The sequence below is a fragment of the Chenopodium album genome, chromosome 8 (genome assembly GCF_948465745.1).
Source record: "Chenopodium album chromosome 8, dcCheAlbu1.1, whole genome shotgun sequence".
NCBI lineage: Eukaryota > Viridiplantae > Streptophyta > Magnoliopsida > Caryophyllales > Amaranthaceae > Chenopodium > Chenopodium album.
This window is the reverse complement of record NC_137841.1, coordinates 29,211,087-29,226,358: the sequence shown is the minus strand read 5'-3', so window position 1 is coordinate 29,226,358 and position 15,272 is coordinate 29,211,087.

The following is a 15,272-nucleotide window of genomic DNA, read 5'->3' as shown; positions in this document are numbered from 1 at the left end:
CAAACATGTCTCATAAATATAAGCACATGCATAAATCAAATGTATAACAAAACAATTTCCATCCAAGTGTTCTCTAATCATGAAACTAAGTTCTTTTCTTTGGTACCTAAACATGATACTCCTTACAACGAAGTAGACATGTACGTACCTTGTATAAAAAATCCTTTGTGCCACTTTTAATCACTTAAAAGTCTCCTAAGAAATAATCACTTCCTAGAAAACAAGCAACAACAATAAATTAATACTTAACCAAATTTCCAGCAATATAATTTAGATTAAAACTCCTTAAAACTTCATTAAAAACATGTTTTTATGCTTAATTAATCATTAGAAATGCAATAGTAACAAAAGCCCAAATTTAATTGCTCATTAGAACCCTAAAATCCCAATTTTAATAAATTGAAACCCTAGGTTTATAATTCATAAAATCTGAAAATTATAATAACAATTATAATATGAAATTATAACTTTAAACTATCAAAAAAATGATTTTGATACTAAAAATATAATCTTTATACTAAAATCAAAACCCAACAAAAATTAAATAAACATCAAGCAAAAAAATAATGAAACAAAGGAGGAAAGAGGAAAGGAAAGCCACAGTGCTGGCTGGGCTGGTTGGCCAGCAGGGTCGCCGGCGGCGGTGGCAGGGTGGTGCGCCGGAGGTGGTTGGGCGGCAGTGGTGGTGAGTAGTGAAACTCACGTAGGAAAAGAGGAAAGGGAAAGAAAAAAAAGAAAAGAAAAGAAAAAAGAAGGGGAAAAAAAAAAAAGAAAAGAAAAATAATGGGAAAATAAGAGAAATAAAATAAAGAGAAGAGAGTTTACTAACCTTTTTGTGTGGGGAAAAATTTGGGGATGTATGGGGTATTTATAGGAGAGAGAGTGGTGTAGGGCAAGTTGTAAGATTGGGCCTCATAAAATTAATGGGCCAATTAAGTAAGTAAAGTGGGTTAGGTTTGTTTGTTGGACATAAATTATAGAATGAAGGTATGTATAAAAATTTGTACCAAAATAATTTTCGACCCTAAATTAAAAATTGAAACTTTTGAAATTAAATTCCGGAAAAATACAAATAAATATTATAAATAATATATAATTTCATTTATAATATATTTTTAAAATATGGGGGATTACAGCTTTGCTTCCGCCTGCTGCTGCTGAGCCGATAGAAGTGTTGAGTGGCTTGCCACTCTTCAATACCCCCTTAGGGGCATCATGGCTTCTGGGATGGCTTGGTGGGGGTGTAGCCACCAGGAACCTTCTTGAGCTTATGGGCAATGTGTTGGGGTTTGGTGAGTCCGACTCACCATGGAAATAAACCCAAAATACAAGACCGCACTTGCAATAAATAAAACCATAAACATAATTAACTTAATGACAAGATTAAGATAATAAAATTACCTCTGAAGCGTGCTTCGCCCGACCACTAGGGCTCTTACTTGAAAGCTAGCCTTGAAAATACGAAGGCCTCCAACGATGATCCACCCGCAAAACGATCACCGACTAGGTCCAATGTCTTGGGGTTAGCAAGACTCGACCGAAAAACCCGAGTAATTGAGTTCAAAGGCTTTCACAAACGTGATACCTTTTTCAAATCTTGAGTTCAAAGGTTTTCACTACTAGTGATCCCTGTTCCAACCTTACTCAAGTAAGTAATCCCAAGCCATGCCTTGGCTATTTATAAGGAAAGCTTCCTTGTGAATTCCACTCATCTTTCAGTGTGGGACTTTTCCACAAAAATATCCCACAAGGAATGATTGATGAATTCAACCCTTAGTTAAATAAACCATGGAACAAGTAACAAGTGTCACATGGTTAGGTGAGGACCACTTTCTCACTTGGTCCCTAAGGCAACTCACATGCATTGTGAGATAACCATGTGTCTTCCAACCTTGAGCCCCAAATTGGGTTCAGTTGGGCCTCTTTCTTTAGGCCTGTGTCCATGACCCATCACCCAGGTCCACGGCCCCCCTTGCCACATGGCGCGCTGCCAACGTGGCGTGCGTCCACTTGGTAGCTGCCACTTGGTGGCTGCAAACGTGGTTGCTGCCACTTGGTGGCTGCCAACGTGGTTGTCACGTGTGCTGCCACTTGGTACGCTCCTATTTGACGCACTTCCCTTGTTTTTGCGTGGCTAAGGTTTTTTCTTGTTACTTGAAGCATTTTCCCATCTCTCCAATTCCTAAATTTTGGCTTGACATTTTGAGATTCTCCGACGCTCGGTTTCGACGCTCCAAGCTTAAATTTCCGAAGTCTAAATATAAATTACTCGGTTGACTCATTAATTCCTTCCAAATTAATTCGTCGCTTCGGCTCGTTAGTTGCTTGGGTGTGACCCGAATGTTTCAGTTAAGATTAAGCTGTAATATTAATTATGCATTAATATTACTGATCGAAAGTGGCCTCCTATAGAAACCCATTTGTGTCTCCCCAAAACCAAATCTTGTGTGAGTACCTTTCACGTCGAATCATAATCGAATGAGGAGAAAGTGTGGAAAGTCTAGTGTTGCGGTTAGCTTTTAATTCTTCTCTTTCTCTCTGTTTTTGAAAACCTATTTTTAAGAAAACACCCAATCCAGTTTGGTTTGGTCGAACCTTTTTGCGCCAAATCAATGTAATTCCAATTCACTGACTCTTTAGACATGACAAGGGTCCAATAATAGTGTAGTTGGGTCGGATTCGAAAAGAGCTTTCCAATAATATATTATAAGCCCAATTCCGATGAATAATGAGGAAGTTATGGCCAAATTACTAAACTGGGCCCGGTTTGATATTTATATGCGGCCCAATGATCTAGAGGAGAGCCTATTATGATTTATCATTCCTAATGTGATTAGGATTAATTATAGTCTTCTAGAATCTTCTAGAAGCTTCTATTCATTCCTAATTTGATTAGCATTGATAAATTGACTTTAGTTGACTTATAAGAGTTTTAATTAGAATAAAAGAAATGTTTTTAACGAAAATGCAATTTTTCCCTCTCGTACGCTTAAATTTTATCAAAATAAGAAAACGCGTGGAAAATTATTTCTAGCGCCATACGACAACTTTGTCGCCTAGCAAAAGACCTAGCGCTTGGCGGCAAATCTGTCGTCTGGCGACAGGCGCGTATTTGGCGCTGCAGTCGTGTTTTATTCTTTTCAAAACTCTGATTCGTTTTTTATCATATCCGGCTGATTTTCTCTATAAATAGCCTCCTTAGACCTCCGTTTTCAATCATCAACTTCTATAAATTCTTAGGAATTCTTTCTAATTCTCTATCTCACTAACTCTCATCAAGAATTTCTTGATTATTCTCTCTCTCTCTCTCTCTTTTCAAAGTAGTTTTTTCTCAAACACCGTACCGCATTCACAAGATCTAGACACATCTAGCCAAGTTCGAAGTTGCCTTCGCCCTAGACGTGAAAGAAGAGGTACGAGGCATCCAAGTAAGTGCTTTAATTGTTTAATTGATATTATGATATAGAAATCATGCTTAGATTGTTATTTTGATTCCTAGTGTCATGTTAGGGTATTTTGATCTTCCTAGTGTCATGTTAGGGTGTTTTGATCTTTCTAGTATCATGTTTAGGGTAACAACTAAAATTTCTAATATCGAATATGCTTATTATGATTCTTGTGATGTTTCCGATTCTCTTCCAAATATTCATGTTAGTATCATGTCAGGGTTAAAGCTTTGATTTTTATTGTTTATTGACATGCTAGAGTTTGTTATTAATCTTGTTAGTATCATGCCTAGGATCTTGCTATTATTATGCTTTAACATGATTTATGATAATTATGATTTGGATTATGAGTATTATTTTGATGTTTATTATTATGTTTCTTGATAATATTTATTGTTATTGCTTGATCACGCCTTTTATGCATGTTTATTGTTATTGCTTGATCACGCCTTTTATGCATGTTTAAAGGGAATTCGTACTTGTAATCACGCTTAATAAGATAATTAATAATTTTGTTTAGGGTAATATGATTATAATTCAAGTGATCGCCAATAATAGATTTATTTGTGCATTAATAATCAACCAACATAGATTAAACAGGTTTAGGGTAAATCTAATGATTGCATGTTAGTCAGAAAGCGCACATGAATACGAGAAGAATAAAGTAGAGGCCTATTACCAGGGCAGGTTCAATCTCTTTTAGGTTGGATTTGTACTTTCATCCCCGAAGTTCCAGTCATGGTTCCTGTTTAGGGTAATTTTACCCCGCCACGTGGTCCAATCAGAGGATGACACGTGTCAGCCTCAGGATGGCCCAAAGTGGACCAATCCTTGCTTGGCAGGTCTCATTCTAGAAATTAAGGGAAAAATGGCGGCCTTTAGGCCCAAATCCCGAGAAAGCCGCAATGCGGCGCAACCCACCACTGATTAGGGATCAATGACCTAATCAGGGGCACAAATCCCGAGGACCCTATAAATAGGGAGATTTCCCTCTTGTGGAGGGCACGTTTTGACCATTTATTACACACTGTCCCTGTGATAAAGACATCTGAGCTTGGAATCCGAGCAGATACCCACCAAAATTTCCGCACCTTTTTCTCTCCCTTCAAGTTACTAACTTGTTCGTCGGAGGCGGAGCACCAACCAACCGGTGTCTCCGTTTGTTTTGCAAGTACAGCTCAAGCCGGATCTGTCTTCGTGTTGTAACTCTCCCGAGGGACAAAAACACCCAAAACATTTGGCGCCGTCTGTGGGGAGAGTACCTCGAAGATGGTTCAAGAGTCTGTACCACCCCCTAACCGTCTGGGCGATGACCCAGAAGTCTTTACAGACCATGAAGATGAAGATTTTCAGGTCGAAACCTTTACAACCAATGACGGCTCTCTCATAACCAAGCGCATCCAACCTAGAGACACTCTGGAGCGGGGTGCCTCCCAGGCGGGTACAAGCCGACCCTCTGGGCAGCCGGAAGGGGAAACCCAAACGACCGCTGGATCAGCCCTTGTCATCCGAGACGAACTCATGAGATTCATGACAAGTTTCAAGGGTGAAATTAAAGAACTGATCATCCAAAGCCGGGCTAGCCCAAGTAAAGGAAAGTCAGCGAAGAAGACTCCTCCGGAGAAGGGGAAGTCAGTCAGAGAACGGCAGCCCACTCCTCATCTAAAGGAGAAGGCAGCCGGGACCATTGATTGGTAAAAAATTCTTCTTCCTAAGAGGAACAACAACACCCGCCGGACTCAGCAGCCGGTGGGAAGTAAAAAATCAATTCCTGATGCCTGGGAAATAATCAAACGGAAGAGGAATTAGCAGCTGTTTGAGTCGGCTTCAACGTCGAACTTTCCAGACAGCTTCAACAACACTTCTGCAGGGAATACTCTATCCCTTCATGAGAGCCAGACAGGCGGTAATACCGTCCATTTTGGCCCTCATATGATTGGAGCTGTACCGTACGTGCCTACTCAGGCTTACGGACAGTATCCACCTCACTTCATGCAGCCGACTCTCTTCGGAGGTCAGGCGACATATCAAAATGTCCAGCCATTGGACTGGCAGCTCCGTCTGCTACGCCTGGGTGAACAACCTTCTGCGTTCACCCGGGATATAACCGAAGCGGCACAGCCGGCCAAGGTTAAGAATGTGTTGGTGGGTACCTATGATGGTACTACCAACCCGGAAGATCACCTTATGGCATACACCAACCTTATGTACTTACAGGGGTTGGATGATGCCGCTTGGTGTCGATGTTTCCCGGCTACATTGAAGGGCATTGCCCAACAATGGTTTGGTAACTTGCCAGCCGGGTCAATTGACAATTTCAGGAAGCTTGCCTTCCTGTTTGCTTCCAACTTCTCAATGAACATCCCTGCTAAGAAAACAAGCCTTGACTTGAGCACAGTTAGGCAAGGAGAGAGAGAGAAGGGCTACGCTCATATGTCAGGCGGTTCAATCTGATCAGAATTCAGATTCAAGGACTGTCTGACGATGTAGCTTTTACAGACTTTTTCAAGGGTCTGAGAGACGGGTCGACCTTTAAGTTCGACCTAGTCAGAAAAGGGGCTTTCACCCTACATGAGGCCCTGAGGGAGGCGGAAAGCTACATTCAAGCTACCGACCTCTGCTCGCCTGGTAGCCAGTCGGAATCCAAGAAGTCCGACAAACAGAAAGACAGACGGTCAGCTCAGCTGGCCAAAAACAAAGAAGAGAGCAAGAAAAGAAAAGAAATCTAGGCGGTTACTGACTCTGACCAGCCGTCCCAGAAGAAAACGAAAGAGTTTAAACCGTACGTCCCCAAGTACGAGTTTAATAAAGACTGCAACTCCATCCTCATGGAGGTAAAGGACCGGTTGTCCATTGAAAAGCCGAATCCAATGAAGAGTTTTGTTCAGTCACGGAACAAAAATAAATTCTGTCAATTCCATGAGGAGGTTGGCCATGACACCAATGACTGCTTTAGTCTTCAGCGGACGTTGGACCGTCTGGCTGACAAAGGGCTGTTGAAGTCCTACATTTCTAAGTCCCCAGCCAGGGCAAAAAAGAAAAACAAGGGTCAGTCCTCCAAGACTACCCCCCAGCCTGCTAGTAGTTCGGATACTGACAAGGAGCCGGTCTACACTATAGCAGGCGGGTTCTCATGTGGTGGCCCTACCATCCGGGGCACCAAGAGCCATCTTCAAAAGATGGATAAAGATGATGATGAGCAGGCGTCTGCAAGCTCCTCCTTCCCAGACGTCCTGATCACTTAGAAGGATAGGGGCAGCGTCCTCCGTCCGCATGATGACCCGGTTGTCATTGAATGTAAGGTGGCCAACCAGTTGGTTGGACGGATCCTTATTGACACCGGCAGCTTATCAGACATCATCAGCCTCTAGTGCCTGCAAAAGCTGAAATACAATGTCAGCTGCATGCATCCGGTCACCCACCCCTTGGTTGGTTTTGGGGGTGGGATGGTCTATCCAGCCGGTAGAATTGACCTACCCATCCGGCTGGAAGAGAAAGGCCAGGGACGACATATTGTCGTCAGATTCTTGGTCGTTGAGGAGTTGACCGCCTACAACATTATCCTTGGCCGACCAACCCTCAATGTAGCCAAGGCAGTAATCATCACGTCTCTCATGCTCATCAAGTATGAGAGGGATGACGGCTCTGTTGGCTCCCTGAATGGGGATCAGAAGACGGCCCGAGAGTGCTATCTCTCAGCCATCAGAGATATTGTGGCCCCAGGCGGCCAGGAACCAATAGACCTTTACAATGTCAAGGATGCCGACCCAGCACCTGCCCCACTAGCAGCCGGGAAGAAAAGAAAGGCACCTCTGCTGGTGGAGGTGAAGAAAGAGAAAAAATAGCAATCACTGACCGGTGAACGGTCAGATGAGCTCCGTCCCCAACCGGCTGGTGAAAACATTGATCTCGTTCTAGATGACAGCCGTCCAGAACGTACTGTAAAGGTTGGGACTGTTGCTCATGCTACCTTGGGTGCAAGCTTGCACCTTCTGCTAAAGGAATTCAAAGAAATTTTTGCCTTTGAAGTGGAAGAGATGCCAGGCATCAGCCCGGATTTCGCTGTCCACAAACTCGCCGTGGACCCCAAAAAGAAGCCCATCCGACAAAAGAAAAGAAACCAGGGTGAGGAAAGAAGTCAGGCGGTAGCTGCCGAAGTCAAAAAGCTGCTAGACGCCAGGTTCATTCGGCCTTGTAACTTCCCCGACTGGGTGGCCAATGTGGTCCTTGTTAAGAAACCGAATGGGACCTGGCACATGTGTGTTGATTACACAGACCTCAACAAGGCGTGTCCAAAGGACAGTTACCCGCTTCCAAAGATCGACAGTCTGGTCGACTCTACAGCCGGTCACGCCTTGATGAGCTTTATGGATGCCTACTCCGGCTTCCATCAGATACCCCTGTGAAAAAAGGATCAAGAGAAGATGGCCTTCGTAACTGATCAGGGGTTATTCTGTTATACTGTGATGCCGTTTGGCTTGAAAAATGCGCCTGCCACTTTCCAACGAATGATTAATACGGTCTTCATTAATCAAATTGGGAGGAATGTGGAGGCGTACATTGATGACATGATAGTCAAATCCAAGCTATAGACGGACTACATTGCTGATCTCCGAGAAACATTCACCACCCTCAGGCGGCATAAGGTCATGTTAAATCCAAAGAAATGCGTCTTTGGTGTTGAGTCTGGGAGGTTTCTCGGATTCCTGATTGATCAAATGGGGATAGAGGCTAACCCTGAAAAGATACAGGCGGTGATTGACATGAAGTCACCCCGTTCTGTCAAGGAAGTTCAGAGACTCATCGGTTGTCTGGCCGCCCTAGGGAGGTTCCTCAGCCGGTTAGGCGACAAATGCCTTTACTTCTTCCAAGCAATCAGGAAGAAGCCCAGATTTGAATGGGGGGATGATGCTGAGGCGGCATTCCAGAAGTTGAAAGAACATTTGCATTCTCTACCTAGGTTGGTCAGTCCCTTACCTAGGGAGACGTTGTACATGTATTTTGCCGTCTCAGATCATGCTCTCAGTGTCGTTCTCCTTGCTGAGCGAGACGGCGTGCAGCTCCCGGTTTACTTCATTAGCCATGTCCTCAAAAATGCTGAACTCCGGTACCCCATGGTGGAAAAATTTGGCCTTGCTTTGTATATGGCGTTCAAAAAGCTGAAGCCTTACTTTTTGGCACATCCGGTGGTGATCTACACTGACCAGCCACTCAAGCGGCCAATGTCTACCTTGGAGTCATCCGGAAGAATGTTGAAATGGGCTATTGAAATGCAAAGTCTTGAAATCACTTACGAACCAAGAAAGGCAGTTAAGGGTCAGGTGTTCGCCGACTTCATTGTTGAAATGACCCGTCCGGTGGCTCCGGATAATCTTGATCAGGTTTGGAAAGTGTACGTAGACGGGAGCTCTACAAAAAACGGCTGTGGTGCAGGGGTAATCTACGAGTCTCCTGAAGGGGACAAATTTGAGTATGCACTACGCTTCAAGTTTCAGGCCTCAAACAATGAGGCGGGATATGAAGCCCTGTTAGCCGGCATCCGTATGTGTAAGGCGGCAGGGGCCATGAAAATTGACGCCTATTCTGATTCACAATTGGTCGTTAGCCGGTATGAGGGGAGCTACGAGGCAACTCATCCGGCTATGGTCAAATATCTTCAGGCTGTCAAAGAAGAGGCTGGGGCACTTGAGGAATTCCGTCTGAATCAAGTGCCTTGGTCGGAAAACAACCAGGCGGATGCATTGTCAAAATTGGCATCTTCCACCTGCCACGATACGCCTTGGTCAGTCTTTTGGGAAGTTCTTGAAAAAAGAAGCATCTATGAAGATCCCATTGGAATTCTGGACCGAAGCTCTACCTGGATAGATGGCATCCGGGCTTATCTTTCAGACGGCACGCTTCCTGATTCGCCACAGGAGGCAGCCGTCCTGAAGAAGCGAGCTGCAAGCTTCGAGTTGAGAAACGGAGAACTCTTCAAGGCGGGGTTTCTTAGGCCCCTGTTGAAGTGTGTCACCCCAGTAAAGGGGAAGGAAGTTCTCGAAGACTTGCACTCGGGATTCTACGCCTCCCACATAGGTGGCAGGTCCCTAGCCGTCAGAGCTAGACGACATTACTTTTGGCCCACTCTTGAGGCAGACGCCAAGGAGTTGGTGAAGAAATGTGACAAGTGCCAAAAATTTGGCAAACTCATTCACCGTCCGGCTACTGACCTGACGGCCATCCACAGCCCAATCCCGTTTGCAAAATGGGGCATGGACATTCTAGGTCCTTACACGCCTGCCCCAGGCGGAAAGCGCTATATCTTGGTGGCTGTGGATTATTTCACCAAGTGGGTGGAGGCTGAGGCGGTTAAGAACATCAAGACCTCAGACGTAATTTCCTTCATCTGGAAGAACATTATCACCCGGTATGGGGTACCTATGTCTATGGTGTTTGATAATGGTCCTCAGTTTGAGACGCCTCACCTAAAAACCTGGTTGGGAGATCAGGAGATCTCAAGCTGTTTTGCATCCGTCGGCCGGCCCCAAGCAAACGGCCAAGTTGAAGCCTTCAACAACCTCATCTCAGACGGCATTAAGAAGAAAACAGAAAGAGCCGGTGGCCTGTGGGCAGAAGAGTTAATCCATGTCCTATGGGCCATCCGGACAACAGCAAAGGGGGCAACCGGTGAAACCCCATTTCTCATGGTTTACGGTGCTGAAGCCGTCTTTCCCATCGAACATTACGAGCCGACTCTCAGAGTCATGCTATATGATGAAGAGGCAAACTGGGAAGCAATGCGCCTGACATTGGATTCACTCCCAGAACGTAGGGGCAACGCCGCCTTGCGACATGAGATTTACCGTCTGAGAATGACTAGAGCCTACAACAAGAAAGTACACAAGCGTCCCTTGAAAGTTGACGACTTAGTGTTACGAAAAATGGAGGCAACCGGTAGGGCCAATGAGCTGGGAAAGCTAACTCCAAATTGGGAAGGCCCCTACCCGATCTATGAAGAAGTAAGGGATGGCACCTACCGCCTGGAAACTCCAGGCGGCAGGCGCCTGCCTAGAACTTGGAATGTAGACAATTTAAAAAAGTACTACTTCTGAGAATGTAAATTTTTTGTAAACTATGAGTCAATTAATGAGAATTCAGACTTTGTTTGCAAATTTGTCTTGTTTTTCCGTCTGGGTAATACTCAGACGGATTCTTCCTTTAACTAAGTTGGACACTTAGTAAAGGTTATAGCTGCTTAACCGCCTGGGTGGTGCTCAGATGGATCCTTTATTTATTTATTTTCATAAGTTTGACTTAATAATCGTTAGTTCGCCTGGGGAATGACCCATACGGGCTTTTTGTGTAACTAACTAAGTTCGATACTTAGTGTAATTCAATAACGTTCGGCCAATGCTCTGATTAAAAACTAAGCACAAAAATGCTTAGTGGCTATAGAACCGGTCTCAAACAAGACCAAAGGCTAAAACGGCCAGATGGTTGCTCGTTTTATAAAATCGCCTGTCCCAACATGGACAAAGGCGTTCGGCGACACCTCTCTGGGTGCAATCATCGCAGAGAACAGACTATTTATCGGTTCTACGTACCTATGCAGACGACAAAAATTGAATGACCGAATCGGTCAACTCATAGCCGTCTGACTAGAATGATCTGTGAAGAACGATCAAGTTACCGAATACCGGATGCCCTGGGGCATAAGTCAGTCACCGGCTGAAGTTTTCACTTGGGTTATTTATTCCAAAGTTGCACCTTCTATCCCAATTGGGGCAAAAGAGTTGTGCAATGGCTATGGCCAAGACGGACAAACTCTGTCTGATTAATGACTGGAACGCCTGTTGATGTACGGCTTTGCACTTGGTTTGGGGCAATCACTACTGTGACTGATTGACTTACAAACATATCATGCTCCTTGCAGCATCAGACGTTTCCAAGTCAATCAACCAACTCCACTTCAAACCAATCACACATCCGTCCAGGGGCAAGGATAGCTAGGCTTTAGATAAGTTAGGCAAAAATGCAAAATTGAAATTCGCAAAAATTGAAATTCAAACGCAAATGCAAAATGATCAAAACCGACTAAGTCGGTGCATTCATTAAAATTCCACCCAACCAAACGATTGTAGTGGATTAAATGTTAACCGGACCCCGTCCGGGAGAAAGGAGAAATTGTTAATTAACCCGGCTCCTTAGCCGGTAAATATAAATATACTCGGCACACAGGCCGGAAAAACAAGTTTTGGCATACTGCCGCTGAATTAAAGAAAATATTAAAAAAAGAGATTGGCATACTACCGCTGAAAGATCACTTCTGGCCTGCAAACGGTGCCTCCTGGTCCTTCTCCTCACCATCTGAGGGTATCTCTTGTGCTTCACCCGGACCAGGTAGCTGAGGCGCGGGAGGCTCGTTGCTGGAGTTGACCCAGGCATAAAAAGAGTTAGGCTCGGGCTCGCCTTTATCTCTTAAGTACACCACGTACTCAGCGTAACTATGAGCCAATGCCCAGATGCTGTAGTCCATGTCTGGGTACAAGGCAGCCCAGGCAATCTTCATGCGTGCGTCATTGTCAGCATCACTTTCAGCAACTAGGCGGTTTTGCTCCGCCTCCAGGGTTGCTGCAAAGTTTATCTGAGCCTGAGCAGCCTCTTTCTCCAGCCTCTCAACCTTGGTCTTCAGGTTGGTGTTCTCTTCAGAAACACCTTGAAGTGTGCCAAGGTCCGCCTGGGCCTTCTTGAGCGCCTCGTCAGCTTTCTTGGCGCTCTCGTCCGCCTTCTTCTGGGCCTCCTTTGTCTTTTTCTAGGCCGTCTCAGCATCACTCGCCCGCTGGTTGGCCGTCTTCAGATCCGCCTTCAGCTGCTGGATTCTAGACGCCTGTGTCATTATGATTGCTTTAGTTTCAAGTTCATTTACGATAGTCGAGTGTAAAGCAATATTATCAGCGTCTGTGGCGGACTTCTTGGCCCGTTTTACCTCTTCCCGTTTGCGGGAATAAGGACGCTTGAGCCCGTCTACCCGCAGCATAGCCTGCAAAAAAGCAAGTGGTATTAGTATTGCAGGCGGGGTAAAGCAGTTGAAAAAAAAAAATTGCCAAGTCTCTTACCTCAGCCAGAAGGGATAGAATGCGTTCCAGATTGAATGTCTCTATCCCCAGGATGTTGTCTTTATCCCTCTTGCGGACGGCGTCAAGCATGGCCTTGGCATGCTTCTGGACGTCTGGCCAGCGGGGAGATTGATCTGCACCATAATCAATACGTGATGAGTGCGAAACTAAGGCAGCACCTATCTATTGCCGACCGTCTGAGGATGACGTCTGTTGGGAGTGGGATTTCACTCGCAAAGGCCACCCCAGCTCGGGCGGGGATTCAAAAGGGTTCTTACCTTCAGAGTCGGCCAAGCGGGAACCTCTTGCAGGCGCAGTGAACCCCCCGGTTGCTGATAAGGGGTTGACGAGATCGAGGCATAGGCTGCAGCCTACCTTCTCGTTTCTCCCCGCTATCCGCATTTGCTGATTCCCGACTGAGGCGCCAGGAGTTGAAGCGGAGGTGGATTTTTTTATTTTGTTGAGAATGGAGGGGGTTTCCTCCCTAGCCCGTTTGAGATTTTTCTCAATCGTCTTTCCAACCGCTCCCCCCTACGAAAATAACCAAGTTAAAGTTAGCATCCGGAAAAAATAATCTTTAAGACCAATTTAAGAAAGGGTCAGGCGTTTTTTACCTTGGCCTTGACCTCAGCCGCAGCTTTTTCTGCAAGCTGCTTGCGGATGAGTGCAGAGGATCGCTGGGGAGTCTTCTCCGTTGGCAACATGTCTAAAGCCTCTTCTGCAAAAAAGAAAAGAAATTTATTAGTATCATAAATCAATTCTGGTACAAAAGCACTACAGGCGGATATAAACTCAGGCGCATACGTTTGGTAAATATGTTCCCTAGCCCGCAGGCGGCTAGAAAACATTCATCCCTGAACCAGACGCTTTTGGGGATCCAGTTCTTGGGAACTTTTATTGTTTCCCCGGTTGACAAGGTCGCGTCTGTGAGGCCGAAAAATTCTGCCTCAATTATCTTGTCAAAATCCTCCTCAAGGATCCGGGGAAGAGCGCATTTCCGGCCCATCAGGTCGGGCTTCTTGTTATACTCGCGGAATTCATAGTTCTCCCGCCTACTGGGAGCTGACATCAGGTAGAACCTGTGCTTCCAGGCGTCAAATTTTGAGACCTTGTCCAAGGTCATCATGTACTGGGGATGCGTGGTTAGAGTGTACCACGCCCTCCAGCCGCCTGGGCTTTGGCTGAGATAGTGCATGCTAGCAAAAGCCTCCCAGCCGGGGTTGAGCCCCTGAAATTCGCAGGCGGCAACGTACCCCAAAATATTTGTCCAAGAGTTGGAGGTAAGTTGCCAGACTCCGAGGCCGTAGCCTCTCAATATTGCCTTCACCGCCTGGTGAAGGGGAAAGCGAAGACCAGCTTTGAACGCCGCCTTATAACAGCCAAAGTAGCTGTTGACGTTCTCTTGATCATCCTCCCAGGCGATGGTGCCATTCTCAGGCGGCACTCTTATTCTATACCCGTCTCCTAACGGGTGCATTTGCGTAAAGTTTTTTAAATTCTCCTCCATTTAGAGTCGGTCTTTGGCGGAGACGTGGATGTTGAAGGGGTCGTCCTTCTCGTTCCACTTCTTCCTCTCCTCCTCCTCGCTATCCTCTAGCGGGGGCAGGTCATCGCTGCTTTCAGAGGTGGAGGCGGAGCTGTCGCTCTCCGTCTCCTCCTCATCCTGGGCCAAAGGAGCTGAGACGGCCTCATCGCCGCCTTGGTCGCATTATTCCAAAAAGGAATCTGCGGGAGTTGAAGGGGCACGCGGAGGGTATCTCTCCAGAGCCGTCTGGTCTCCCTGACCAGACGTTTCTCTCTCAGGCGTTTGGCCGCCTGAGCCTTCGCTTCTATAGTTTGGATCGGTTGCCGTCTGCATAGTCCGAGCCATTGTGTCCTGCATAGACACATAACTGGTCGGAATCCAGGGCAAAGGGTAGTCCCAACACCCTAAGACGACACTCCCAGTCTTAGAATCAGCCGTCCCTGGTGACCGGCTGGACTCTAACCTAGGTTGTGCCGTGTGTGTTGGTGATGCATCCATTTATTGCAAGAAATATGTACAAGCGGTGAAAAAAGAAAAAGAGCTGAGAAAGGCAGAGACGGTACCTTTGGATGTGATATCTAAAGATAGGCGGGTCTGGCTGGGTTGATGGAGAACGAGCTCTCTTGCTTGCGCCTGACTCAAACGGATGACTTATGCTCTTTCAAAATTCTTTCTCTAGAAAATTTTTGTAAACGTATGAAATTATGAGGGTAAACGGCTATGTATAGAGGGTAAATACGGGGGCATTCTCGTAATTTACTCGGAAGGTGAACGGTTACTGTTTAATGGTAAAATTACTGCCAATCGGAGCGTGACATATGTCACAGATGCCACGTGGCGTGCCACGTCACATATGTGAGGGGCAAATGTTTAGGGTAATTTTACCCCGCCACGTGGTCTAATCAGAGGATGACACGTGTCAGCCTCAGGATGGCCCAAAGTGGACCAATCCCTACTTGACCATGTCATTCCAGAAATTAAGGGAAAAATGGTGGCCTTCAGGCCCAAATCCCGAGAAAGCCGCAATGCGGCGCAGCCCACCAATGATTAGGGATCAATGACCTAATTAGGGGCACAAATCCCGAGGACCCTATAAATAGGGAGATTTCCCTCCTGTGGAGGGCACGTTTTGACCATTTATTACACACTGTCCCTGTGATAGAGACATGTGAGCTTGGAATCCGAGTAGATACCCACCTAAATTTC